Source organism: Caloenas nicobarica, chromosome 1 (genome assembly GCF_036013445.1).
Source record: "Caloenas nicobarica isolate bCalNic1 chromosome 1, bCalNic1.hap1, whole genome shotgun sequence".
Taxonomy (NCBI): domain Eukaryota; kingdom Metazoa; phylum Chordata; class Aves; order Columbiformes; family Columbidae; genus Caloenas; species Caloenas nicobarica.
The window spans coordinates 74,052,342-74,079,314 of NC_088245.1; the positions used below are offsets into that span (position 1 = coordinate 74,052,342).

The 26,973-nt window shown below is 40.1% G+C and overlaps 1 protein-coding gene across 4 annotated transcripts in view; it reads right to left on the bottom strand.

Moving 5' to 3' along the window:
* Positions 1-9,854, bottom strand: part of PPARA (peroxisome proliferator activated receptor alpha) — a 42,146-nt gene extending 32,292 nt beyond the window's left edge. For 3 of the 4 annotated variants that reach the window (XM_065626985.1, XM_065626990.1, XM_065626987.1), the window contains exons 1-3: positions 9,813-9,854; positions 9,125-9,339; positions 6,624-6,750 (exon numbers count right to left, since the gene is read on the bottom strand). The gene's annotated coding sequence lies outside the window, so the exon portion shown is untranslated. Of the gene's footprint in view, positions 1-6,623; positions 6,751-9,124; positions 9,340-9,563; positions 9,750-9,812 lie in introns of those variants that run through there. The other variant, XM_065626986.1, reaches the window with a different exon arrangement.
* Positions 9,855-26,973: the final 17,119 nt, after the last annotated feature.

Consider the following 26,973-nt stretch of genomic DNA (forward strand, 5'->3'; position numbering starts at 1 on the left):
GCAGGTTCAAAGTTTTTGGGTGAGAGGAGAAGACAGGAGACCATAGTCAATATACTCGACTTCCTGAGGTAACCAGTCTAAAAGAGATGAGAAAACAATCCTGAAAACAGTTTTCAGTATAGCAGGTTTGGAGCATAACTCTCTTCAAAGATCCGGACTTTTGCTCCCCACTTTTTTTTTTTCAGTTTGCTTTCAGTTTTTTATTTACTTCTTTTTTATTTTACTTCTTTTTTATTTTACTTCTTTTTTATTTTACTAAGGTTTATTTGTTTTTTATTTACTAAGGTTTGTAGAACACACAAACAGTACAATGGCTGCCTGAAGTTATGTCAGCAGTTGGAGTATTCTACAATTTTCCAGAGTCACTCACTTTGATGCCTAATCACATACTTTATTAAGAAAAAGATAATTGTCTGTCCTTGAAATAGTGGTTAAATATTCACTTTAGCTGAGGATCTCTGGCCTGTGGGTAAAAACTCTAGTTCTAACAGACATCTTAATGGCAACATTCTTCCTGAATAAAGAGCTATTGTTTTGGAACAACACTTTTAATCTAAAAAGAGAGAGAAGAAAAAAAAATCTTAAACTAAAATTACTTAAGGCAAAATGTTGAAAGATGGTTTGGACTTTCTGGAATATTGGTTTAAGATCATGAAAAGTTTCACTTGAATCTTACCTGCCCTTCAACCACAATCTAGGCCTTGCAATCCCCTTTTTCAGAACAGCTGGTCAGACACAAGTTCTCCACCTGGCAAACTCCCAAATTTTGTCTCTCCAATCTCATTATACAGATCCTGCTCAGAACAATCAAAATTTAAAAACCCACGATTTTGCTTCTCTATCTGTTACTACCCTAGGCCTCCTGCTTACAACCAGCATACCTTTAAAAGGAACATGAAAACTCTTCATTTTCTTTTTCCATTTACAGCTTAAACTTCCACACCAAAGCTTGGTCTCCTTGGTTTTGCTTGGGACAAAAGTCCAGTTATTTTGGCATCTGATGCTGCAACTTCTGCTTCAAAGATCAACAAAAATCTCTTTCTGCCTCAAGTATACCATCTTCTCAGTCTCCAGCACTCCCCCCATCCCCAAATCTCAGATTTCAGTTTCAGCTTTACCCTGGCACACTCAGCTTCAATACTCTTTCAGCTGTCTTACCCTTCTCTTTCACAACCCATGTCAGCCCACCCTCAAATCACCTCCTTCATCCCCTCAGATCCTCTAGTCTTCTTTCTCCCCTCCTCTAGTATCTGCACAGTTGCACTCTTCTTAACATCTGCAACCCCTTGCATGATTCATCACCAAACATAACAGACCATGATTATTCACTGTTTGAAAAGCTACAGTGGAATTTACATCTGTTTCTGGAAGAGATTCAAGAAGCCTGAATTCACCTCCTTAGCAGAGAACACCACCACTGTGTATTTTCAGTGGTTTTATTTCACTGATAAACTTTATTCCCTTGCCCAGACATAATAACAAGACACATTTCATAACCTAAATTCAGCTTAACAGAAGGATTTATATCCTGTAAAAGAGAACAACCCTCAGACAAGATATTAGAGATTTAGGCCCCTTCTGCTTGCAAGTGTCTTGTTGAAAATTAACTGAGTAATCCCAATGGGCTAGCTTTCATACTCTTCTACCAGTAGACAAAATCTAAATGTCTTCTATAAACAGCACCTGGAGTTGTGTAGTTCACTTATCCTTCAATGTACAACAATTTTACTCATTCATTCAAAGGATTTTTACAGGCTCTTGTTGCTCAGCTACTACATTTAAATAAATAAATAGACAAATAAATAAATAAATAAAAACATGCTAAAAATAAACTAAGTTTGATTTAATGGCATGCAGCAACTCAGAGCACCCAGAGTGGAATGTGAAACAGAATTCTTTCACTTTTTGTTGTTGTTTTTTTGTTAAGAAAAAGGCCTTCAGTTTTGTTCTGGTAATTTAGAAATTCCTACCTTAAAAAGTTTTTCTTTGCAATAAATGTATCAAACAAAAACAAAGTTTACACTGAATTAGCACTGTTCTACAAGAGTGTTGGCAACAGGTATGAATGCAGTGAATGTACATTTTTTGGCAAATGTACATCCAGTACTCGTACTTCCAAGCTACTGACACACCAGATAGAGGATATACTTGGGACACATGACTTCACAGTTCTAAATCAGGTCACTTGCTACAGTATGGAGATAACAAGCCTCACACTCCTACACGATCAAAAAATATCAAAATGTAAGCAACTATTTTCCTGACATCTAAGCCTTCTGCTCATCCTTCATATGACACGAAGAGTGTCCATTTACTGGTTTAACACCCCTGTATTAACAACAGTATCACCGCTGGCTTGCCTGCCACCCCCTTTCTCCTCCCCACTTTTTTAACTAAGGAAGCACATGAATTACATGAAGGCAGAAGAAAATCAACAATCCAATGAAAGAGACAGGATAAGAAAATCTGTTTAAAAAGTCATACATGTATGTTCCTATACCAGTTTTAATTAACTTTGTAAGGCGTTTTAGCCGACTGAATCAGACTTTGAAAAAGCAGTTATAGGGACACAGCACTCACAACCCCCCGCAGAGCCAAAATGAAGTTGTTGGTTGCAAAATAAAGTTACATTAAGGGCACGGTTAGACGAGCCAGCTTAAGTAACGTAATAGCTCCCTGAGATCAAAAGGATCTCCCTTCCCTCACTCCCTGACATTGTCAGCCCTGCACCTTCCCTCTCCCTTCTTCCTTTCCAGCCACACAGCTCCATCTAGCCGGTGCTGGCTCTCACACTTGTTTGACCCCCCCTGGCCACAGCTATAATAGTAAATAAAACAGGGCAGAGCAGAGGCTCACACCATGCCCTTAGCATCCTCCATGACACCATGTTGGCCCGTATCAGCTTGGCGCTCTCCCAGAAAAATGCCCAGGTTAAGGGGACAGCAAATGCAGAGCAGCAAACTGCTCAGCACTGGCAGTCTGGGTGCGACCAACCCCTTTCGGGAGGAAGACTGTTAGGTGTGTGCAACCTTGTCACTTTGTTCCGGGTCCAGAGAACAGTCCCTGGCATATTTTATTCCCTAGTGTGCAGACACAGCATCAGCAAAGCAATTCAGCTCATTAAGCTGTTAGAAACATAACACAGGAAAAACACAAATAGCTAGATATAGCTGAACAGACTCACTAAGGGGCAGCAAAAAGGAAGGATAGAAACACATGGATAGTAGCAAAGGAAAGAAGCACAAAGAAGGAGCCTGACTGATCTTTAACAGTTGCTAGATCACATCAAGCCATGCTGTGTAACCCCACCTCTCACTTTAAGCCTCGTATTTGCAGGGCTATCAGAAACAACACAATGCAGGGACATCCTATTGTTTTTTTGTTGTGGTTTTACTCATATGTGTGAGTTCATCCATATATATATACACACACGCAGAGATACACATGCATGCCAAGTAGAAGAGAAATAAAATGAATGATAGCTGCAAACCGAACAATTCTATATTCTTAAAGGATAATCAACATTCCAGTTCCATAGGAGTTATTAGAGGATTGTCTTAAGAAAATTCAACTCCTTGTTAATTTGGTTAGAATTATGGCAGCTCAGTATGCTGAAAATCAAGTGCACAAAACATACATTCAAGTTGAACATTTAACAGCTGTTTGAAAATATTGGCCTATTTATGTAGTTACATCTCTATGGAAGCACAGTACATAAAATGTACAGCTGCTGCTTTTTCCAAAAGCAGTATCCTGTGCTGCTTGTCTCTCAGTTACTTATATATTAAAGCTGCTACCTGATTTCCTTCTGTTCAGACTGGCTTGCTTAATTGCACACAGCAGTCTTTTGTCCTGAGGTGGATAAGAATAAATAATTTTGTATATATTTGTCCATATATATAAAAAAGAATTTCAGAGGTCAAAACCAGTTCCAATTTCTTATGTACTCTTCTCTGTGGGCAGCTATGTGGAATATGAATAAATACATTAGACCACTTTTAAATTTCACATATATTCAGCATAACAACATAAGTCTACCTTACGTTCATAGAGCAAAATTTCCAAACACGAACTAGTCAAAAATGACCACAGATAGAACACCTTCCTGTTTACATAGCTCTCTCTTATAGTGCAACTGCATCCATACAGCATTTTACACTCACAAAAAAACCCACTCCAAACCCCCTTGCAACGCAGCACACTTGTTCCAAACTGAATGTTTACCTACAGACTAAGAAAAAACATTTAAAAACCCACACTTAACCATTTTCAACTTTGATGAGTAAACTTCAGTGCCCAATACTCTGCATACCTGCACTGGCTAGTTCTAAAAATTATTCTTATGACTCTTAGCCTTCATCAAGAGTGTAGTTCTAGCCTCCATTAGAAACATAAATTTTATGCTACCGATGCATAGTTCTTGTAATCTTCCCCTGAAAATTGCCAGACAACCTAACAATATTCACTATGACTTGCTGGCTGCAACTGATTTTATTTTCTTTTAACATCAGAGCAGGTGAATTCATTGACCATTGTAACAGAGTATTCATCAGCCCTGTTGTAAAGAATGCCGTCAAGCACTGCCTGCTAATACACTCAGGAGTTTCCAAAGCAGCCTCTTAACACAATACCCACCTTCTCCCTTTCCCCTCCCTCAAATCCAAATGGTTCTATATTATATTTTTTCAGCCTTACTACTCCAGGGAACATTTTCCTTACATGTTGAATAAAGATGCGAGAAGGTTGTTTTGTTTAATATGAGCCTGCAGCATGACTCTAATGCCATGCACTTTTTAACATTCTTGCTGCAGCAGTAACACTAACAGGAGGCTAAGAAATGTCAACAGTAATTCAAGTCTTCACTTTCAAATAGATTTTGCAAATAGACAAAAGTTGTTCTTCCCATCTGAACACTCACCGTCTGTTTTAAATTCAGTGCTTTCTTCTGTGAATTGTTACATCAGTCATTTCCAGTAAATAATTATTTAAAACAAAACAAACCAGGCATGTAGCACTCTTATTTGCGTAACAAAAAATGACTGGCAATAGAAGCCTATGTGCAGATCATAGAACTTACTCAGACAGCAAAACTGTGCTGGATGCATGGATACATATAATACAACCAGATGGTAAGCCCTGCCTTCAAACCTTAATCACAGGCTGTAGAATAGTTTCAAATGATCCATTTTTTGGTTAAATTTAAAAAACATTAGGGCAGATTGTGGTGTTATTTTTTCCACGCAAAATACATCAAATTCTGAACTATTCACAACAACAAACGCTCTCAGCTCCAGGATATTATACAGTCATAGATGAGTAAGAAGTTACTCAACCAGCAGTTAATTTGCGCAGCAAACAGCAGCTCTGGTTTCCTTTTACATACTTATCAACAAACTGAAAATAGACTAAAGAAATACGAAAATATTGGACTACCTCGTTTTCACATGTATTTCAGCTGCTTGGAAAAATGCCAAAGAACCTTTCAACTTCAGCAGCTGCTAAACACTCTGAGCTCCTCAGGGCAGACGCATTTTTTAATATGTTTCTTCTACTATTTGGAAACATTAAGTGAATAATCTCTTAGTTTATAATTTTTTTCAAAACCATGATAGTATGTCAGCATTTCTACAAAGGCATGAGTAATTTGCCAAATGCTTGCAATTCTACCTCACACTGTTAGTGTTTCCGTAAGCACGGGACAACTTGAACTTAAAACAATAAATGTAGATGAATATAGTAGCACAGAACAAACTATGTCTGTTTGGCAGTTCTCCTCTTTCAATCTGCAAAGTAAAAACCCCTTTCTACACGTTATGCTTACAGCACTTTAAAACACAGCAAACAATCACAAAAAAACAGTCATGTAACAACTTAAACCTGAATCAGAATTAGAATACCAATGAATTGTATTTTACAATTTGTATCAATCTGTGCACATTAAGCCCTTCACTGGACACAGAGATTATACTCCCTAGATACTTAAAAGACACATGCAATGCACTTATAAATAAATATTGTTTCATAAGCAGAAACTATTAGAACTGGTATGAGGAAGTGGAATCAGATTTGGCAACATCTCAACTCCATATGTAATCCGGTCACACAACAATCTGTTCATATCAATTTAATGTTTTTAAAACATGTCAAATATCACACTTTTTAAGACTGAGAGACTTTAATTTTATTTTTAGGATAGTGATGATCTAGAGCCTAACCTTACCAGATAAGTACATTTTCATTCAGTGACTATTCGGTATTCTACTTCATAAAAATGAGTTCAATATCTAATTTTATAGACCTGGTCCCGTGAAATGCTGAGCTCTCTACTTCTAAAATATTAAGAATTCAGAATTCTACTGGATAATGCCTTTATATAACTTTTATACAGAAGTCTAATACAGCAGTTCATATTACAACATAGGGAAATTTTACTTAGCCTGCTCTTCTGATTGTGCTACTACTTTCCATTTATCAACTGATTATTTGCACTACTTGCTCAGACTTCTTTCCTTGTCAGTTAATTATACATTAACACTCCACAAAAATTCCAACTCAAATGTTTTTTCTTCTCCAGTTGCTAAAAAACAATGCCAAGATAGCTCCCAGTCCACGTATGTACTCACCACTTCATGCAGCATCTTGAAAAGTTGAAACAGAAGTTGTTTTCCAGAATCTGTTCCCTTTCCATTTCATGTCCATACTGGTGATAACAAATGGCTCTTCATTAACAAAAGGCTGCCAACATTCTTTCTTCATATATATAAAAAAAGAGAGTCAACAAAATTTTCCAAAGCTTAATATTTTAATTTTATATCTTGATATCATGTAATATAATATAATTTCTCTATGCTTCTTCAGAAAAACAAACAAACTTGGGCTAAATTTATTTTTTAAATGACTGAGGCTTTTAATAAAACACCTAGTTTTACAGCAGGACTACACTGACATCTAGCTAACTAGGGTATATGACTGGTATATCCCAGTATCATTCTGATGAATGAACTCAAAAGCACTGAACTGAGACCATTACAGTGAAAGCCTTGTGCTATTTTAATTATCTGTCATAAAGCAAAATACTTTTACTTGGAAGGAGCATTCTCACAAATGTCCAAGTCTTTATGTGGACAAACTGTTAGAGGAGTTATGGTTTCTAAGGTGCTCACACAAGTTGCCTTTGCAATTGGCCTTTTAAGTACCATTTACTCCCCAAAGGTAGAGATTTTACTGTTATATACAAAGCCCATTAAAAAAAATAAAATAAAATTCCTATGCAGCTATAAAAATAAATAATAGTTTGACTAAATCAACTCCCCTGTCCACTCAAATAAAAAGCAAATTAAAGATTCAGGGAGATTTTGCAAAAGCAGTCAGATTAAATTAAAAATGCTAAAATTCAAAAATGCTCGAAGAAAATACACTTGTACTTATAATAAATACGAATTCAACTTCATTTATTTTCCACGACAAGTGTGGTGTTCTCTTTTTTCCCCTTGTGACAAATATGACATGTGCAGGAGAAACAGAACTCAGAATTCAAGTCTCAGCAGGTAAGCTAAAGCAAAGAGAATAGAAGTGCTATTTGCAGTTTTGAAGTAAATCTGCTTCTAAAAAATACTAAGAAAAATTACATTGTCTTCCCTGACCACTTTGGGTCAACAGTTAGCACTATAATCTATTTCCTAGAACAAGATTAATATCCTAGGCTGCGTATCCCACTCTCCTATAGCACATTATCTTCTCTAATATTTTTATAACACTCAACGTGTAAAATGTTAAAAGCATAATGATACAAAATCACAACTAAAATGCAGCCCTTTCTCCATAGTTTAAGATTCATAATGCACTTTAAGAGAAATAGGGAATTGAGGGGTACGAATAGAAAACGAATACATTAAAGACCTACTGAAAAGCAAGTAGAAAAACCGCAATGTTTTCAGGATGTAGGGGTTATAATAGGTAGCCAAAACTCTCTATGCCACCTGATTGCAGAGGATGAGAGTCAACATAAGGCATCAGCAGATTGATAAGAGCTTTTTTTTGGACTATGCCAAGTGTTCCTTCCAAACATGGGGAAGGAAAGAGAGCATGCTGGCTACACCGTTCTACAAACCTCTGATAAGGTCTGTGCACCCTCTCATCCTTCTGAAACACTACATTGCGCTACTTAAAATCCAAAAAAGTTGCCAATGAATGTAACTAAGAGCCAATAGCAGCTTACTAGATCATGCCAAATAACAAAGGTTATGGTACTGGTTTAGCTTTGAGTAGACTTGTGACCACATCACATGAACCACAACTGCTGTCAGTTTCAGCATGAGACCAGGTAGCCTCAATATTAAGTCAGTGATTCCGAATTTCTAAAGGAAACACTTTTTAAAGATTATCAGCTTTGCTACCTGCAAAGATCACAAAATTTTCAACCCAGTAATCAATGTTAGATGCCGATAAGAATGTCTGTGCATGTTCTACAATACAAGTACAGTTTGATTAAAACTTTCCTTCCCAACAAAACCTATGCAACATCTTTATTTGTGCACTCTATTAAGACATCCAATGTCACCAAAGTGCCAAACATCATTACTCCAGATAATCTTGTCTGAGGAATCCTGTACTCCTTCCATCAAAGCTTAGGAACAGCTACTTGTATCAGTGAGGTTGTGCTAAGCTTAATATGAATACAAAGCAATACCTTTTAGCACTCCCTTCTATTACTTTTTGAATGTTCTCTTTTTCACTGCCATTCAGAAAGCAAGTGGACAGCCTCGTAGGGACAATCAAGAACATGTTTTTCTCACAAAAGCAAATACGGGGGGGGAGCTCCCAGTGACCCACACTCCTCACTCCAAGAATATGGGACTCTCCTCTGACCAATCAGCTGGTAAAAGCACAGCCTGCCTGACCATGCCAAGCCAATAAAAGTAACCTCCAAGCACGTATTTTCCGCCTAGTGCCCAAGTTCATTTCTCAAACCAAGTTAAGGACAATTCCAATGTGCTGCATTTAAGAGACATGACAGTTGAAAAACTGCACCTTGCGTGACAGCACATTGTCTTCTCATCCGTTGCCCACCTGCCCAGCACCCTGAAGCCTCCCCACAAAGTTTCAGAGGTCGCTCTTTACCCACCTCCAAAAGCCGGGGCCGACTCTCGCTCGTCCTTTAGCCCCTCTGACCCCGGGCAGCCGCCCCCCGCGGTCCCCGCCCGGCGGGCAGCTGGCACGAAGCGGCAGGAGCAGCTACAGCATCTCCCCGGGCCGGCTAACTCCTTCTCCTCGCCTTTGCCACCGCCGGAGTTCCGCAGAGGGCTTCAAAACGCGCCGACGAGGCAGATAAAGAAACGACTAAATCAAGCAAAAAAAAAAAAAAGAAGAGGAGGAGGAGAAGAGTAAGGACAGCTCATTAGCGAAACCGCCACCGTGTCAGCGAGGCGGGGGCGGCACCCAGCCGGGCTCCTGCCGCCTCCGCCCCCTCCCCGTGTACCCCTCGGCCGCCGGAGCCCCCGCCAGGATACGGGCAGCCGCTGCACCGCGTGGGGGTCGGGGCGGGAGGCCCACTGAAGCAGTACCGTGCATGGCTGCCGGGCCGCGGGCAGCCGCAGCGGGCCGGGCAGGGTCGGGTCAGGTCGGGCAGTCACCGCCGCGTCGCCGGCCGCGAGCCGGTGCGGCGGGGCGCCCCAACGCCTGCCAAGCGCCGCTGCCGGCGTGCGAGCACCCCCTCGCCGCCAGGCTGGGACAGAGGCAGCGGCCGGCGGGCGGGGGTCGGTGCGGATGGGGAAGGGGGGCAGGGAGGAAGAGGAGGAGGAGGGCAGCAATACCCCAGTCCTGCGCCTGACTGACTCCGGGCGGCGGGGTAACAGGTACCGGAAGTGAGGTCATGGCACACACCTCCCGCAACAGCCGCGCACGATTGGCTGGGAGGAGGAGAGACAGCCCCACCCTCCAATCCCCCTGCCCCCCCGCCGCCGTCCCTCCGCGCGCCTTCGCCGTTAACCGGCGCCGCGCGTGCAGGGAGGCCGGGGCCGGCGGCAGGAGAGAGGGCGTAGACCGCGGCGCCCGAACCGCCCAAACCGCCCGTGAAGGGCGAACGCAGCCTCGCCGGGCGGAGGGCTGGGCCGGCTGCCGGGGTCGAAGTCTGCGCTCGCCTCCCGTGAGCCGCCCGGGCCGTGTGCGGCGGGGCTGCGGGGGGCGAGCGGCCGTGCCCCGGCCCTGAGGGGCGTGCGGAGGGGCCAGAGTGCGGCCTGCTGAGGGAAGGTCGCTCGCGTTTAGAAGAGTTACCGCGGGTCACGTCTGCAAAGCAAAGCCCGAAATCCTTGCACAAAATCCGGCAAACCCCTGAACGAGGCTTTGTAACGGGCTTTGGCTCCCTGAGGCTCTTAAATCTGGGAAAGGTAACCAGAGGCATAAATACCGAGGTTTTAAAAGGGGGACAGCTCCTCCCCCCCCGCCGCCCCGATTTCTGCTCTTTGGCTGCTTCATGTGTGTTACATTTATCGATGATCCTCATGATGGTGGTCATCACTGTACAACAAATATCACTAGGGGTTTGGTTTTGGTTTTTGGTTGGTTGTTTTTAATCATATAATTGCATTTTCACTTTCATGTTGTCCTTAGGGGAAAAAAAAAACCAAAAAAACCAAAAAAAAAACCAAACAAAAACAAAAAGAAAAGAAAAAAAGACCAAACTACTTTATTACTGGCTGGAATAGTCAATAATGTGGGTGCCAAGAAAAGAAACCACCACGACCTATTTCAAATGTTATTGCACAGGTACCAAGGACAAACACCCATGTGGCTGCTACTAATTTTTCCCTGATGGAAACATAGTTTGTGACAGTTCAGAAAACAGAAACACAAGCTCAGAACAGACGGAAAGAGAGTGCTGCCCTGGAGGCTTGGCCTGTGCTGCGGTGAGCACCATATTTAATTCCATACATTGCTTATAAATTTAGGTTAAGCACATGGACCTGGACACCAGAGCGCTCCATACAGGAGCAACACTAATGGTAGAGGCTGAAAAAACACCAGAAATCATGCCTCAATATGAACCAATAAAAGGCAATATGAACAGCAGAAAACAAGCTAGCAAAAGCCCTCACGTTTACAGTAAGTTAAGGCTTTTTCAGGCTATTTTAAGCTGCTTCTGGTCACAGCCCAAGTTCTCAATCAGTAGTGCTGCTCCAAGATCTGTCCCAAGCTGGGCCAACACCCAATGTCACAAGAATCAATTAATTTATAAAGTTAATTTTCATTTTTAACACCTACACATTTCCCCACAGCCTGTGGGTAACAGAGCTCAGCTGATAACAAGGATACAGGACTATTTCCATAAAAGATATCTAAACAGAGGAGCTTTCCTTTTCTTTTCTTTCTCTTCTTTTTTCTCCTCTTTCTCTTTCTCTTTCTCTTTCTCTTTCTTTCTCTTCTTCTCTTCTTTCTTCTCTTCTCTTCTTTCTTCTCTTCTCTTCTTTCTTCTCTTCTCTTCTTTCCCTTTCCTTTCCTTTTCCTTTTCCTATTCCCTTTGCTTTGCTTTTTTCTTTCTTTTTTCTTCCCCCCTTGAAATATACACAAACAGAACAAGCTTGTGTGCAGTTACAAATATGTATTTGTTTTCTTTGAGGGTGTGATCAACTCTTAAAACTGTTTCCCCTCTTGCTTGTCAAGCAAGCTGTGGAGAGTGAGGACACTTTCATTTGAGTTTCCATATTGAACTTTCAGGCTGGATTTAGGAGGTCTGTTTGCATGTGTACTTGTATTGCGGGTCCCTGAGGTGACATTGTATGAGCACTGCAGGACAAGTCTCAAAAGTAAGATCTTGGTATGGTTGCAGGCTTTTGCCTTGGGAATACACACACATTTTGAGGGATTCACCACATTAGGGCTTTGCTGTTGCCAGGGAGAGGCATGCCAGGCTGTCCAGGCTTTGTCCTGGCTGTCGAGCTCAGCTCGCTTTACTGAAAGACGAATAGACGTTTCATGCATCTTGTCCTGGCTCACACACTAACGCTGTCCCAGTAAAACCACAAAATATTTATTGGAATTTAAAAGGAGTTGTGGGCTGTTTCCTGTTTATGAGCTGTGGGTTCCCCATCCCACACTCACTAATAACCAGCCTCATAGCAACCTCTGTCTACAGTGCGGTCAGCTAAGTGGACTGTGTTTTCCCAAACATGGAGAAAAGCTCTCTTAATCTCCGTCTTGGAAGAGTTTTCTTCTAAAGAAGTTGTGTATATTTCGTCCATAAAAATGGCTGGTGTTGCAGAAAGTAGTGAAGGAGTAGAATGTATCCCACATCTAAAATATTTACCCAGGAGACCGTACTGATTCCTTTTGTACCCAAAGTGCTTTTTAAGTGTGTATTACTGACTGGATTGTGTAAATTCGTATCGCAGTTCAAATCTTAATAACAAACTAAATATCATAAACATCCATTAGCTATTTATACGTGCAAGCTTTTAGAAATCAGAAATTAGATTATTTACTAGGCTTTTAGCTGGAATAAGCTTTAATTAGTGTTATATTCTATTAGTATGCAATAACCATATTACTATTGCCTAACAGCTCAGCAGTTGTGAAACAAGCAGCCAGACTTGTGCAGTCGTTGATTTTCCATCTTTCCAGTAGCCAGCTGGCTTTGTCAGAGGTCTCCACGGTCATGCGCAGCATTTCTGTCACAAAATGTTTTCATTCACAAAACAAAAACGCCTTTCCGCTTATTTAAAGGCCAGATAGAGAGTCTCTCGTAACAACTCTGTGGAAGCAGATGAGCAGATCCAAGTCAGCACAGGCTCATTCAGAAGTCTGGGAAATGGACTATACCAGCAAAAATTGGCAGCGCCTTCGCCACCTCCTCCAAGTATGGGTAAAACCCAGGAAGTGGGCTGACCCCGTGCTCAAATATTTGCTGTGGTTTCTCTTGCTGATCTGATGAGAGAGATTTTAACAGACAATGTGCCTCGTTTTTGCTGGGTCATCATGAAAGACTTTCTTTACAAAGTCGATGTAATAAGTAAAATAGAGCCTTTCCACTTAGGTATTTATTTGAACAGGACCGCAGAGACCAAGCACTGTGGGCAGCATTTTATAAGCTGAAATAGCATATGCATGGTTCTGTTTCTCTTTGCGTGACCACTGAAGTTTTACTGAACTAACATGTACTAAATGAAAATGATTTTAATATTATTGAATTACTCTTCTTAAAAGAATAGAAGGGGCTGGACCATCACAAGACAAAAAGTTTCATAAACAGAGGTCATTAACAGAAGTATAGAGAACTATTCAAGTGTGATTTAAGACTTTTTGTGTGGAATTTGGTGCATGCTGAATCCTGCCCATCTGTGCCTGGCCAAAATACGTTGAAGCCAAACATCCCATGTGATAAGGAACAGGAAATTATTACATATGATTTTTTTTAAGTTAATACATGGGTTACGTGCATGCACAGTGTGCAAATTATTGTTAAAAGACCAGTCCTCTCTCACCTAATCAACCCCCTTTAAAAAAAGACAACAACCAAGCAAGGTGAAACAGTGGAGACCTGTCAGATTTATCAGTCCTGACCTTTCATGATGAAGCTCTGTCCCAGCACAGCAGAAACATCTGTGTTACTTTGCTTTGTTGGTGGTTTTATGGCAGGTTGGTTTTAAATGCACGTCTCTCTGCTGGATTAGAACAAAACTCTAAGACTAAAGGTGATAAATTTTAAGATAAATCGTATAAGGCTCATCTGCCTCATTTTAATATGACAGGTTTTGGATGGAACCAGGATGCAATTTACAGGTTTACACAAGTCTAATATTCCACAAAACTATGAAGACATTGGATACATATATATATATTATTTTTTTTTTAAACTAAGATGATATTATATTTCCCAGCAAAAGAAGTGTTTAGGTTATTACTTACATTCAGTTTTTGTTAGAGAGGTTTACCATGCCATCCCATCAATGTAAGCTATGGACCCAGTCATTCAGAAAATTTTTATCCATATTTGACAGTTGCTTTGCTCATTGCTCTTTACTTACTAGTGAAATAATTAATTCCTTGTCAGAATGTCAAGATCAAGCATTCCAGATGTCCATATGCCTCTTCTTGCATCAAAAAGACTAAGAACAGTTGCATGTAAAATGATGGTGCTTTAAACTTATCAATTAACCCTTCTTAGCCCAAAACATTTAGAATTTCTCTAACCACCGACATTCTTTTTATGCTGGTGCTGTCATCATTGCTATGGATAGCTATATTATTGGCAACAATGTTGAGAATTGATGAATTAACATTTTTTTAATGTGACAGTTCTCTTCCCCCCCTCGTTATTAGTGCCAGTCTGTTTCATTTCTCTGTTTTAATTTTAAAAAGTTTTTCTTTAAAGAAAAACTATTAGCAGTGAGCAAGCACCTTCCCTTAATGCAGGATGCAGACATTAAGGGTGAACTGACAGAGAGGGGGAAAACAGTCCCCCACACACACTTTTTCTGAGGGGAAACCCACACTTGAACCTTCTGCAGGATGTGAAAGAACCACGGGGGAAATTATCAACTTGAAAACAATTTATGGGAAAAAGCAATTACTCTTCAAACTCAACTGTGCTGTTCTTTTCCAAATCCCCCCGACCTTCTCACCTGAAAAATTTCTTCCCCCAGTGTAAGAATCCTTTTCTATAAATTTCTTTTTGTACTGGACACGGTATTACCAGACTCAGCAGGATTTAGCAGATTAACTTACGGTTTTATTCTCTCTGAGAACTTCTGAAAAATTATACTATTTTGGAAAACATATCATTGCTCAGTATATTGAACTAGGGAGAAGTTTTGTTATTCTGTTACTGGGGTTTTTGGCTCCTTCCTTTGATGCCCATGGTACTTGCCGTGATATGTGACTGAAGGGGTAACAGTTTCCTCCTATGTGGCAGGTTTTTTCCTATTATCCTTGGAAACGGACATACTCTTAATTTAGTTAATTCTTAATTTAATTGCTGAATGCATTTTGATTTATTGAACCATGTATTTCCAGTCCTTTCAACTGAATACTATTTTAATGTTTCCTATTTCAAAGGAAGAGTTTATTTCCTTATCCAGGCTTCTCAATTCTTCCTGCTTTTGCCTGGTTGGCTCATTGAAGTCTTTGTTGCCCCTTTTCCTCCAATTTCAGTTTCACATTCAGTTTTATCTGTCTCACTGAGATTCTTTTCTTGGGCGACATCTTTAAAATCTCTCCCTGTCACCGCCACCATAGCTGTGATTTGTATCTTATTCATTAGCTGCCTCTTACACCATCTTTTCTGGCCTTCATTCTTCCCCCTCTCCAGCTAAAACTATCTTAACTATCTTTTAGTGTCCCTCTCGTGTCTCTTTACTATTTACGTCAACTCTATGCCAACCACTGACATCTGCTTCCAATTCCCAGCCCTTCTTTCCTGTAATACCCTGTGCTTTCTCTACTGTCCTTTAATAACCATGCAAAAATTATGCCTTTCCCTGAATAGCCTGTATACTAGCACAACATATTTGAACACAGAAGCAAGAGTGTATGGTGAATCATATTTCTTAATACAATTATTTGCAACTTCTGCTTGGTTTTCTTTTAAATGTGTCCTATATACCTCTGCAGCATGTATATATTCCCTTGCATGCCTAGACTAGCTTACACTGTGATAAATTCTCCCAGTATACTTCAATCAATACTTATTTATTCTTGTTTGGCTTTAGCTGTAGCCTTAATCTAAGGTTCAGTAGCTTGTACACCTTTGCTCATGTTTTATGCAGATTTCAAGAAGGAATTGCCATGTAAATGTCAGCTTCCTGTGATCTCATATCTTTGTAAATAATCCAGTCCAAGTGCAGAAATTAAAATTGACGTTGGAACTTAGGTTTGCCTCCATACTAAGTATGTACCCTTCAGACCAGTTCTTCATGCGCTAAAGGTGTAAGCAGATTTACTTAGCAAGCAGCTGCAGTGATTTTAAAAGTTGTGTTATTGCCGGAGCACCCAAGGATAGTCACTGTGAATCATGTGCACATAGTTTTGTTTTGGTGCGGAGTCTCGTGGCTTTTGAAGGTGAGTTTAAAGCTAAGCTCTTTTTTTTTTTTTTTTTTTGGTGAGGCAATTAAAGGGAAAGTACAGGTTGGGTGCTGCTTTCAGAGCGGTGGCACATGGCAAGCAGGTAGGATACGCATCACACAGAACCAGTACTTCGTATTCACTCCAGTGCATTTTCCTGAGCTCATCTAATCACAGTGTTGCAGCCCCCCAAGATCCTTAATGCAAGGATTTTTTTTTTCCTGTTCTCTTGTACTACCACAAATGCAGTTTTAGAAAGCCTCTAGTATTTTCCCCCTCCTGGAGAAATGCCAAGTACTTGTTTCGTACTATCAAGTAAAAATTTTGAGTTTGGGTTCTAGGGTGTGTAAATCTGAGACTTACTCAAAGCAATTAGCTGAGTAACTATTCAGCTTAAATTGTTTTCCTACCCTGTTTCCAGGCCATGACTAACACTCACTGTGCTACACCCAGTCTTTTCCAGCATTCACGACTGATATACGGAGCATATGCTAGAACTGCCTTTTATAAGGAACAATCATCTATTTCATTTCTGGGCTCTTTGCTCAACCACTGCATATCTACATGTCAGATTTTTAAACAAAAGCAGCACATATAAACTTGGGCTGATGCTTTTCAGGTACCACTTTTTCCCTCACACTTTGATCATGCATATTCTTATTCAAGTACGTCTCCCCATTCTTTACACTGGTCAGCTTGGTTGTGTGAAAATCAACTGTTCATAACTAAGTCCTAGCTAGATTTTTTTTTTTTAAGCAAGACTGTACTTCTAGAATTGTTTAAAGTGTTTGATAAAACAATTCACAAACAAGACATTAAATCACACAGAAAGTAAACAGAAGAAGGAGGTCAGATGAGACTTGAAAACACATGCAGATTTACTGGGCTATGAGACATGCTAACAAGTTTGCTAGAAACTGAGGGAAGGCTCATCTCAGGCCGATAGCAGAAAGCCCACAGTTTTCTGATCGTGTGGCCTCAGAAGCATCTCAACACCCATTACCACCTTTTTTGTTCTCGTGCAATATTGCACCACTCCTCAGTTTTCCCAATTCCAACTCTTTGCGGTGCTGTGCTGTGAAGCAGATCAGGAGACCTGTTCAGCTGAAAGATAATTAAAGAGAGCAGCAGGAAATAAAAATGATTTCCTGATCTAATTCATGGCACACCCCTCAGGTCCTGGCGAGGTGGCATGCTGCAATGGTGGAGCGCTAGCTGAATTCCTTCCATCTGCGTTACCTCCGAAATCAGCCTGGCACCCAACCGCAGTTGAGCCTGACCAAAGAAATGGCTGTAGCGAGTGATCTGAGGGATAACGAAAGAGAGCAAAGGGCTTATTTTAGTTAGAAGACGGCTACAGGGTATCCTGGAAAAGAAGGTGATTTCAACAGAATCATGAGGAGCTAAGCCGGAAGATGTCTGTAGGACTGGAGTGCAGGCAAGTCCCAGTTGTTTGGACATGAGGAATGTAAGCAGCGGCAGCAGCCGTAACACGGAAAGCCTTCTGGAGCTTGGAGAACTGGGAAAGGATGTCGTTTCAGCAACACAAAAGCATCAACTACTAACAGTGCCTTTATCCAAACTGTAAAGAACAATTTTCAATAACAAGAAGTTACGGAGCTGTGTTTAGCTGGAAGATCTGTGTGGGAGAGGGGTGGATACCTTTGGACTTTGTTAATAATTAAGTGGAGGAGCATGTTAAAGCCTATGGAATGGATAGCATGCTGCTAAAAATACCGTGACTCACTGAAGTTGGAGGTTAACAAATAAGCAGTGGTAAACAAAATTGCATGTGACAGATCCCTGTGCAGCTAGTCCTGTGTCTCTTTAGTGAAACTGTGCCTGAAATGCTCCATGCACTTCTGGAAACCTCATGGAAATAATTTGATACTGAACCTGCAAGAAATAAAAATTGTTGCATTCAGAGCTGGATGCAAATCCAGATTGCTTTCCAAAACTTTCACGCAGTCTTGCCAGAGGAAAGGAAAAAAAAAAGGAAAAAAAAGGAAAAAGGGAAAAGAAGGGAAAAGGGAAAAGAGAAAAAGAAAGAAACCTTCTTTTCTCAGCTCATTTCACTCCAAATGCAGTGAGAGACAGAATAAAGATCTGGAGACATGGTTTAAAAAAGGCAACAGCAAGGACTTCTGTAAGCAGCAGGCATTTCTTTGAAGTCTGCTGTTCTGCATACTAGTGTCACCAGATGTTTAGTTTTTAACAGAGTTATTTTTAAGGGCTTCCCCCATATTTTAACATTTTTATCAATTTTGCATCTTTTAATTCCCTTCCTTTCTCACTTTTTACCTCCTGTTTATGGCTTGAGGTAGCATTCAGCCTGCTGCTACATTTGGCTCTAGAAACTGGCAGACAAAATTCATAATGTTTGAAAGTAAAGCAGCAAATCCTCAAAAGCTGCCTCCTCTTCTGCCAGCTGTCTGTCTCTCCAGGTTTGCATACACTTGTTGTCTGGGTTCCCTGGTTTGACAGCCATAGCTGGAGATCCCAAAAGTTCCCAGGCCACTGGCAAACGCTGCTGACAGGACAAGCAAATGCACCAAGTGGATCACTGATGCCATTCCACAAGAGGCTAAGTACAAAAAGCATTTGTACAAGAGTAATTAGAGCTATATCATAGAGTTTTGCATCCATTTTGAGTCACACTGTTTCCAGTTTCTTTGGTTACCTAATTCATCTGTGTGCAACCCTGCAAATATTTGGTAAAAGAAAACGAAGTATTTGCTGTTTATCCTGGGGCTCAGGATTACAAATGTTTGTTTAATATCCAGACTAGGATTTCCTAATGTATCTGATAGCTCAGTATACCTCCAATTTATTTCCATTTAATCTGGAAAGAAAAAAAAAAATGATCTGTATACCTATCCTTTATGTCTCATCTGGAAATGTTTACCTTCTGGGAGTTTACTTGTTGAAGCTGTGTAAAAGATAAAGTGCCCTGTCACTCTCCCACATGTCAGCAGGTTTGTCATCACACTCACTCACACACGCTACCTGTGCCACTGAAAAATGGGCTGAAAGCAAGGCACTGTTATGTTATTATAGGGTAAACAAGGCTAGATTAACCAAGGGTGCGAGTGTGCTGACATCACCTAATTATGTGGTAGTAGAATTACAAGTGCTGTCTCTCCACTTCAGATTTTACAGTTAGATTAACTATTACATATGACTGTGCTCTAAGAGGAGTGCTTTGGAGTTAGTAAAAACAAACCCAAGGCTTCCTTTTTTTGAGCCAGTAAAGCTCCAATTACAATACAAAGTAAAAATGTGTCTTTTTTTTCACATCAAGTGTGACGCCATAGTTTAATTTTAGGACTGGAAACTGAGTCAGGAAGAAATTCTCAAACCCAGGTGTTGCAGGCTACAGAACTGTATTTTGTGGTGTTCTGGCAGCAGACCAGTCTTCTGGGATAATGTCAATGGAGCCGCTCAGCAGCTACAAAACTGCTGAAAACAGAAAATCCCATTCCCTCCTCCTACCTTTTCCTTCAAGGCACGGGCTCCACCACTTACCTTCTTTGGACTTTGGTATTTTTCAAACCCCTTAGTGAGTCAAGATTTGACTCACTAACCTGCCAAAAAGACTGGATAGTTTTCTGTGGGTTAGTGAGTTGAGTCTGCTGGGAGCCACCAAACACCAGAGCAGGCCCAAGGGCAAGATGAGGACCTCAGAAGAGGGCAGGAGGAAGTGAGACCTTCCCCCTTGCAGCTGTGAGGTATTACATCAGTGCCCCTGTTTGTTAAACCACACCTGGGAAGAAGGTGGTAAAGGCCACTCGCTTTGGATATTTAGAAGTAGATCAAGGAGTGGTTGAAATCACTCTTGGGTCATTTGTTTTCCCATAGCACCAATATTAGCTTTATTCCTCTTTTCTTCCTCCCTATCTTCAAACCCCTTGACTGAGGCAATGTCCCTTCTAGCAAGCAACCCTGCTGTCCTTTCCTGTTGTCTTTGTATCAGTCCTTAAAGGCCTATTTCTTCTGCAAAGTTTGTTGTTTGGGTTTTTTTTTACTTAGTCAAATATTCATTGACCGCTATCAACATAATTATACTAGAATTCTTGCTCTTGTTTATCTGAGTATTCAGTTCTTTGGGGCAAAATCTTATCATTTCACTTAATTTTGTGGAGTGCTCTTTGCCTGTGCATAGCTAAAGATCCTAAGACAGTTTAACAGTTTTCATTTGCTCTTAGAGAAAAGACAAAGACTTGAATCAGTCATTATCCCACTATCAATCCCATGACCTATATACAGGAAAATATGTATTAAGTAAATGATGGTGAACTATACATTTTAAAAAATCAAGTGTAGTACTGGAATCAAAATGTACTTAATCCAAACCCAATTAATCTCTGATTGAAAATAAAATATTAATATAATACTTTTTTTAAAAAAAAACCCCTCTGTAATTCCTAGAAGAGCCCGGTTGGAACAACTAACCCTTTTTCATTAGTTTTCCTGTTTCTAGTTTTTACATTGTTATTTTCACTACAGAAACAGAAACTTTACAGCTGGTATATATATTATTGTAATGATGCTTTGATTGCAGATATTAAATTAATCTAGTCAGATTAGAGTCCTAGCTACACTGTTTTCTTCTGGAAGGTATTCACATCTTATTTGTCCCCATGGTTCACAAAAGTCAGGCTGTCTTTGGATAATTTATGCTTGATTTCATATTTTTCTCAGATTCCCACTCGTCCATAAATTTGAAAGGTGTGTATTGTACTGCCGGAGAATGTACTTTGAAATCAGTTTTAGATTTGCTAATCTGGTGGCCCTGCTTTTCTCGTCTGCAAACAATGTTAAAACAGTGTCCAATGGGTCCGAGTCCAGCAAGGCTGTTCACTAAATAGTCTCCAGGTAGAGTTACTTTGTTGCGAAGGGGCAAACCCTACATTAAAAGAGAAGTTTGATAATACAAATGTGTGAAAATCTATACTGAATGCTTCTTGCTGCAATCTCCTTGCAGCTTTCTGAATCTGGATAGCTGAACTGGATACTGTTCTGGTGAGAAACAGCAGGCTGTACCCAGAGCAACCTGTACCTGACACAAGGTTTCTGATAAGCTCCTGGATACCAAAAAGATTATCGAGCAAATATGTTTGATACAGTAGTCTATTATTTTATATTGCTTTTCCATTCCTGATCACAAGTCATCATAGGGCTCATAAAAATGAAGTAATTCAATTCTGAGGCTTTGTTGCTCCAGCAGAATTAACACTTACTTGAAAAAAAAAATTCATATGCCTTAGGAAAAAAACAAAACCCTTTATTTGCTGGATTAATTGCTTGGAGCAATGTGCTAAACACACTGAGCCGTTCTTTTTGTGGAACGCGAGGATCAAGCCTTCGTTCTTGGCAGCCACGTCCTTCATGCCGTGCATACTGTAACCCACCATTGTTATTTTTTATTCATCACAGGAAATCTGAGTGCTTTACAGCAAATAAAGGGATAGCTCCTCCTGGAGGAGTTTATGCTACAGCAGGAGATAACACCAGGAAGAGTAGGGGAACACAGGGGCCACAATAAAGGCCATGATGAAAGCTTGACATGGCACCTATGTTTTGCTAATGCCACTTTGGACTTAGCATGCTTCATCGATTTTTGTGGGTGGTATTCAGATTGAGGCTCAGGCGTGGGAAGCTGATACGCAAAGAGGAAAAATAATGCACTGCTAAGATGTACCAGATGCAGAGACATCATGGAGGAAAGAAAGAGAGACCTTCAGATTGTACTTTGTTGGCAGTGAAGGACTTTGAGTGGAGCCTGCAGGCAGGGTGGCTATTGACACCTCTGTCCCTTAGTCTCTACTAGTACCATTGAAGCTGTCCAGCCCATAGCCTGTGAGCACGTGGGCAAAACAACGTTTTTTCGGTTTCTGTGAAATAAAAGTGTTGTGATTATTTTTGCCTTGCCAGATTTGCCAGTGTAGAAGAGAGACAAAACCAGAAAGTTATTTTAAACAATCCTAACAAACAGCAAAATTAAATTCTCCTCTTCCTCTCGTATCATTACCAAAAAGTATCAGTGACTGACACAGCAAAACTACAGCCTATAAGACAGTTGATGGGAGGTCAGTTCTCACGCAGACCACAAAACAAAGACAAAAGTATAATGCCTGTCTCAGGGGTAACATATATGGATGCATATATTTCTTGTATATATTTACCTTTTACTGGCACACCTCAAAAATACTGTGCCAGAACCTATAGAGATGTGAAGGCAGAAGGAGACAACACATTGCTTTATACTAATCTTTCTAGCATTAAATGGATTTAAAAAGCATTGCTTTTCAGAAAAAAAGGAACCAAAACCAAAACAACCAAAACAAACAACAACAACGACAAAACCCCCACCAAGTACAACAACAAACCTATCTGCAGTGGCTTAGCTTTAGGAAGTGCAACCATCTAGTGTTAACAAAGTTGTTCTTCCTATTTGCCAGCCTGCACAGAAAGCTTGCACTGCTCACACTTGGAAGTCTGTAGTCATCATCATATAATGGTTTGGAAGAATTCAGCCCTGCAGACGACAGCAGGGCTCACCGAGATCACTGACAGGTCGTACTCACGAGTTCTTCGAGCCATTCCTCTAAGTATTAGTCACACTGAATTTAGCTACTGCAGCTTTATAAGGCCTGTATGTATGGAATAAAAACACCTTTTGTGTTTACCTTGGACAAAGCACATCGTCACAAGAGATGGTGCACGCTGAAGCCCAAAGGGATCTGTAAGGACGTCTTTTTGGGCCCTACAGCGCTGATGGACATTACGTCTGTAGTGCACTAAATGGAACTGTATTGTAACACACTGCTGTACTCTCCACAGCATCTAGCAGCTGCACAAAACAGGAACTATGAATGCTCTATTAGTTGGGATATATTGCTTCTCTTTACCTGATATTCACTGGGCTTTACCTTCTGCCGCTTTTCAGAACCTCACAACTTTGCCTCTTCGTAGTTGAATTTGTTGTGCATATCTATCGCATGGACTAGGTTTAACCACAGTTCTTTCATAGTTTTCTCTGTATTATTACTGTTTTCCTTGTCCTGGCAGCATAAATGAGGTGGCTTTTTGCCAAGTTCACAGTAGAGAAAGAAAAGTAGCTTTCTCTTTGTAACTGCTTTTATGCTTGGATACAGAGAAGATGTTGGTACTGTTAAGAAATGAATTGAAAAGTTGTCCACGAGGATAAACATCTCTTGCTATAAAAGTTCAGGATATACCAAGATGCTTCTGAAGCTGGAAAAAATTACTGTTTAAAAAAACAGTAAAAACCATGCACAATATGTTACAGAGATTTCAGGCCTGATGACAAATTAGTGGGAGTTTTATATGATAGGTGTTATTTTAGAATGACTTTTTGACATGCAACATATTTACATGACATCTCAAACAAAATGTTGCAGGCCGTCTTCTGAGGACGTTCTCAGATGCACACAAAGCCTTATGGCACAGACAGCAGAATCTGAGCAACTTAGTCATCAAAACCACTAAACCCTGAGTCCAGTTCTAACAAACCATAAAGTAGTATCCTACAATACTCTGTGAATACTTTTGAATTACCAGCAGCTGGTTTAAAATAGTAACAGGGGAATTGTGCCATCCTCTAAAATAATGATTGTCTCATAACAAAAATATTTGCATGAAGTAAACGAACATTGAGTAACTGCGGACTTTTGCACTGGTGATTACGCTGCATCAAGCCGTGTTAAAAACAAGGCGAAGAGACTAGAAAAAACCTGGACATAAAACAACTTGCACCTTTTTTCTATTCTGCTGCTTATAAGAATATCCAGACTTCTACTTCCAAAAATGTCCACCACCAAAACCCAGCCTCTCAAAACCCCAGATAAACTTGTTGCACCACAGTTATTCCTTATTCCTAATCAATTTGGCTGATACTCAAAGCTTTGTGATTTTTATTCTTTCTTCTGAAATTATCAAAGGTCCTTTTGTAGCAGAGAAAGCAAAAATTGTCTAATATTGTCTGCGGTTTCTTAATTTGGGCCAGATCCTGAAAGATGTTCTGAACCTACAGTGCATTTCCCTGAATCATATCCCTTATAAGTAAAATTGGGCAAATCTGTCTCCTGAAGAGAGCGGACACTAACATGCCCCAGCACAAAAAAAAGTTACGATACAGTCTCCCCATGTTCAGACTCTAAAGTTGGACCCACATGAATTTAATGTCTTGATTCAGTTTCTGCAATTTAAAAACCACTCTTGCATTCCTTTCTTTCCCTCTACTCTCTTGGGAACTGTAACTCCAGGGAATTATCTTCAGGTGGCTTCTGCTTTTTTTTTTGTGTTGGGTTTTTGTTTGTTTGTTTTTAACTGAAAAAGGCTTAAACTTTCTAACAAAATTCACACTTTACCTGTGAATACAGTTAATTTTACAGCTGTCTCAAGCTCACAGATTGCAGATATTTGGTGAATATCAAGGCGCTCTGAATATTCACTGTATTGTATCTTTTAAATGTGTAGTTTCAGGTAAAGTTCAAAAAGAAAAGCCAGATGTTTTTATAGATGCAATATTGAATCAAAGAAGCGTGGTGGACCTTATCTTTTTGCAGAGCCAGCAATCCTTTTACCAAGCAAAAAACAAGTTTTAAAATACAATCAGATAACTTAGAAGAGACTTGCGCCACCAAGGGAAACGGACTGCTGCTTCTGTATGTTCTCTTGTGCCACGATGGCTAACAGCACGATTACAGGTTTACCTTTTAACTAATGGTAACCTTAATCATGTATCGCAGAGCTCCCCTGAAGTTAGACAGGTGCTATGATTAAGATTTTTATATATATATATATATATATAAAATGGGTTTACAAATAGATTCTGAAGTGGCCTGCATTTCTGAGAAGAAAAGTGCAACTTTTAGAATTATGGTCTGGAAAATGATAAAGCTTTGGTTTAATTTCTGGCTTATGGCTTTCCACAGTAATTTCAATATGTCTTTCATTGTTCTGGAACTTGATTCTCTATTAATCAAAATGAACATGAATCAGGAGAAAGAGAAGTGGGTAACTGCTTGGAGAAGAAAGTAAGGCCCTTTAAAAGTTGGCTGTTTAATCAATTATAGTGTTTATCTAATTGACCATAAAGTTGAATCTCCCAGAAATTCAGAATCAATGTGCTTTGAGTTTTTCAGTGATTAAATTTATACTACCCTTCTATTATAAAACACTGTACCAAGCTCCTCTGCAACTTTGCATGGAGGTAAAAGGTTGAATCATGAATTCAAATTATGTATTTCAAACACACCTGGAAAAAGTTTTTAAAACATAGTTATGACAATGAATAAAAGGCTGTGCTCCAGGACACATATAATGATAGCTGTTCCTGTCACAGAAATCTTTGCAAGAGAATTTACTGCTTTCTCAAAGAAGCAGTGAACGCAAGAGTAAGCTTTGAAGATCATCTCTGTGCAGTTTACATGAGAAATTCTGCATATCACGAAGAATATATTTTAAAGAGAAGCTGGATGCTCTCCAGGTTTTCTTGGGGAAGAGTGTCTCCAGTGAAAAGCTAGTAAAATCAGAAGTTTAAATGGCTGGAAAAGCAGCAATACTCAGGGCTGATTAGCACACAGCCAAAGGGCTGCATCCAGATAGCCTAGAGCTCTCTTTTTACTGCTGAGTGGTTTCTGACAAAATGTTGAACCCAACTGTTTTATTTAACAAAGGAAAGATAGCAAAGATGATGTTGCATGCATCTCTTCTATAAAAAGCAAAAATAACCCTGCTCTTGCTTAGATCTGTGGAACAGGGGCATGTCACAAGAATAGTTTCATGAAAGAGAACGCTAAGTAGGGAGCTCCTTTCCTTTTGCTGTTTTGGACCTTTAAGAAACACCAGATTAACCAGCTGGATTTAGTCTGCATGGGGTTTTGAGTGACTGTAAAGCTGCTTGCTAAATACCTGTTGCACAGGTTACCGCATACCTTGTCCTATAGATGGCATCACCAGAAGATCATTTAATGAGTATTCCTATGGAGACTTGGTGCTGGGAGGGCAGTCACATAGGTGGAGGTCTGCAGAGATAGGTACAATTGCAGTGATGTCACTGCCTTGTACTGTTATTAATTGATTTAAATAACATCGTATTTTAATGAATTAAGTTATTGATTCTTCTTAGGCACTTCTGAGCCTTGCTCAGCAAATCATTATGTTATGATCCTGCATAAAAATATATAAGTATTCATGATCTGTGAAAAGATTTTATATTTGGATCTGGAATGATGGTTCTGTTCACATTAGTTTGTATGAATATTCACTGCACTCACTGGGAAAGACCCGACCCAATAAACTTTCTACATTCTTCATATTTTTATACAAGGTAGTATAATCGATTGTCTAGTTAATAAAGTTCTTTGGAGCGAGCTGGAAAAATTAGAGACTTATGTTAGCAGAGCTATTTCTGTACATACACACATTGCATGTGTGCTGGAAAATTAACAAAGCCTCATTTCCCATGCATTTTGTGTGATGGGAACATCAGCTGGCCACGTCTTCTCCCGTAGTTCCTTTAGCTTCATGTCCATTGTTTTCAGCCCCATACTGAATGGTACTTCTCCAGTTCCCCTCATCTGGGGGCAAAGTAGCTGTTTTGTTCCTATGCTCATGCTGCCTGCGCAGCTGTCTGCTCACTTTTGTACACTACACATCACTAGGCAAAGAAAAATCTGTGTTGCTGTCATAGTTTAGCCCCAGCCGGCAGCTAAAACCATGTGCCACTCACTCACCCCTCCCCTGTGCCCAGTGGGATGGGGGGGAGAATCAGAAAACAAAGGCAGAACACGTGGGTTGGGATAAGAAGAGTTTAACGGAACAGTGAAGGAAAGAAAACAAAACCCAACGAACAATAACGACAATAATGGAAAGAACCTACAAAAGTAATGG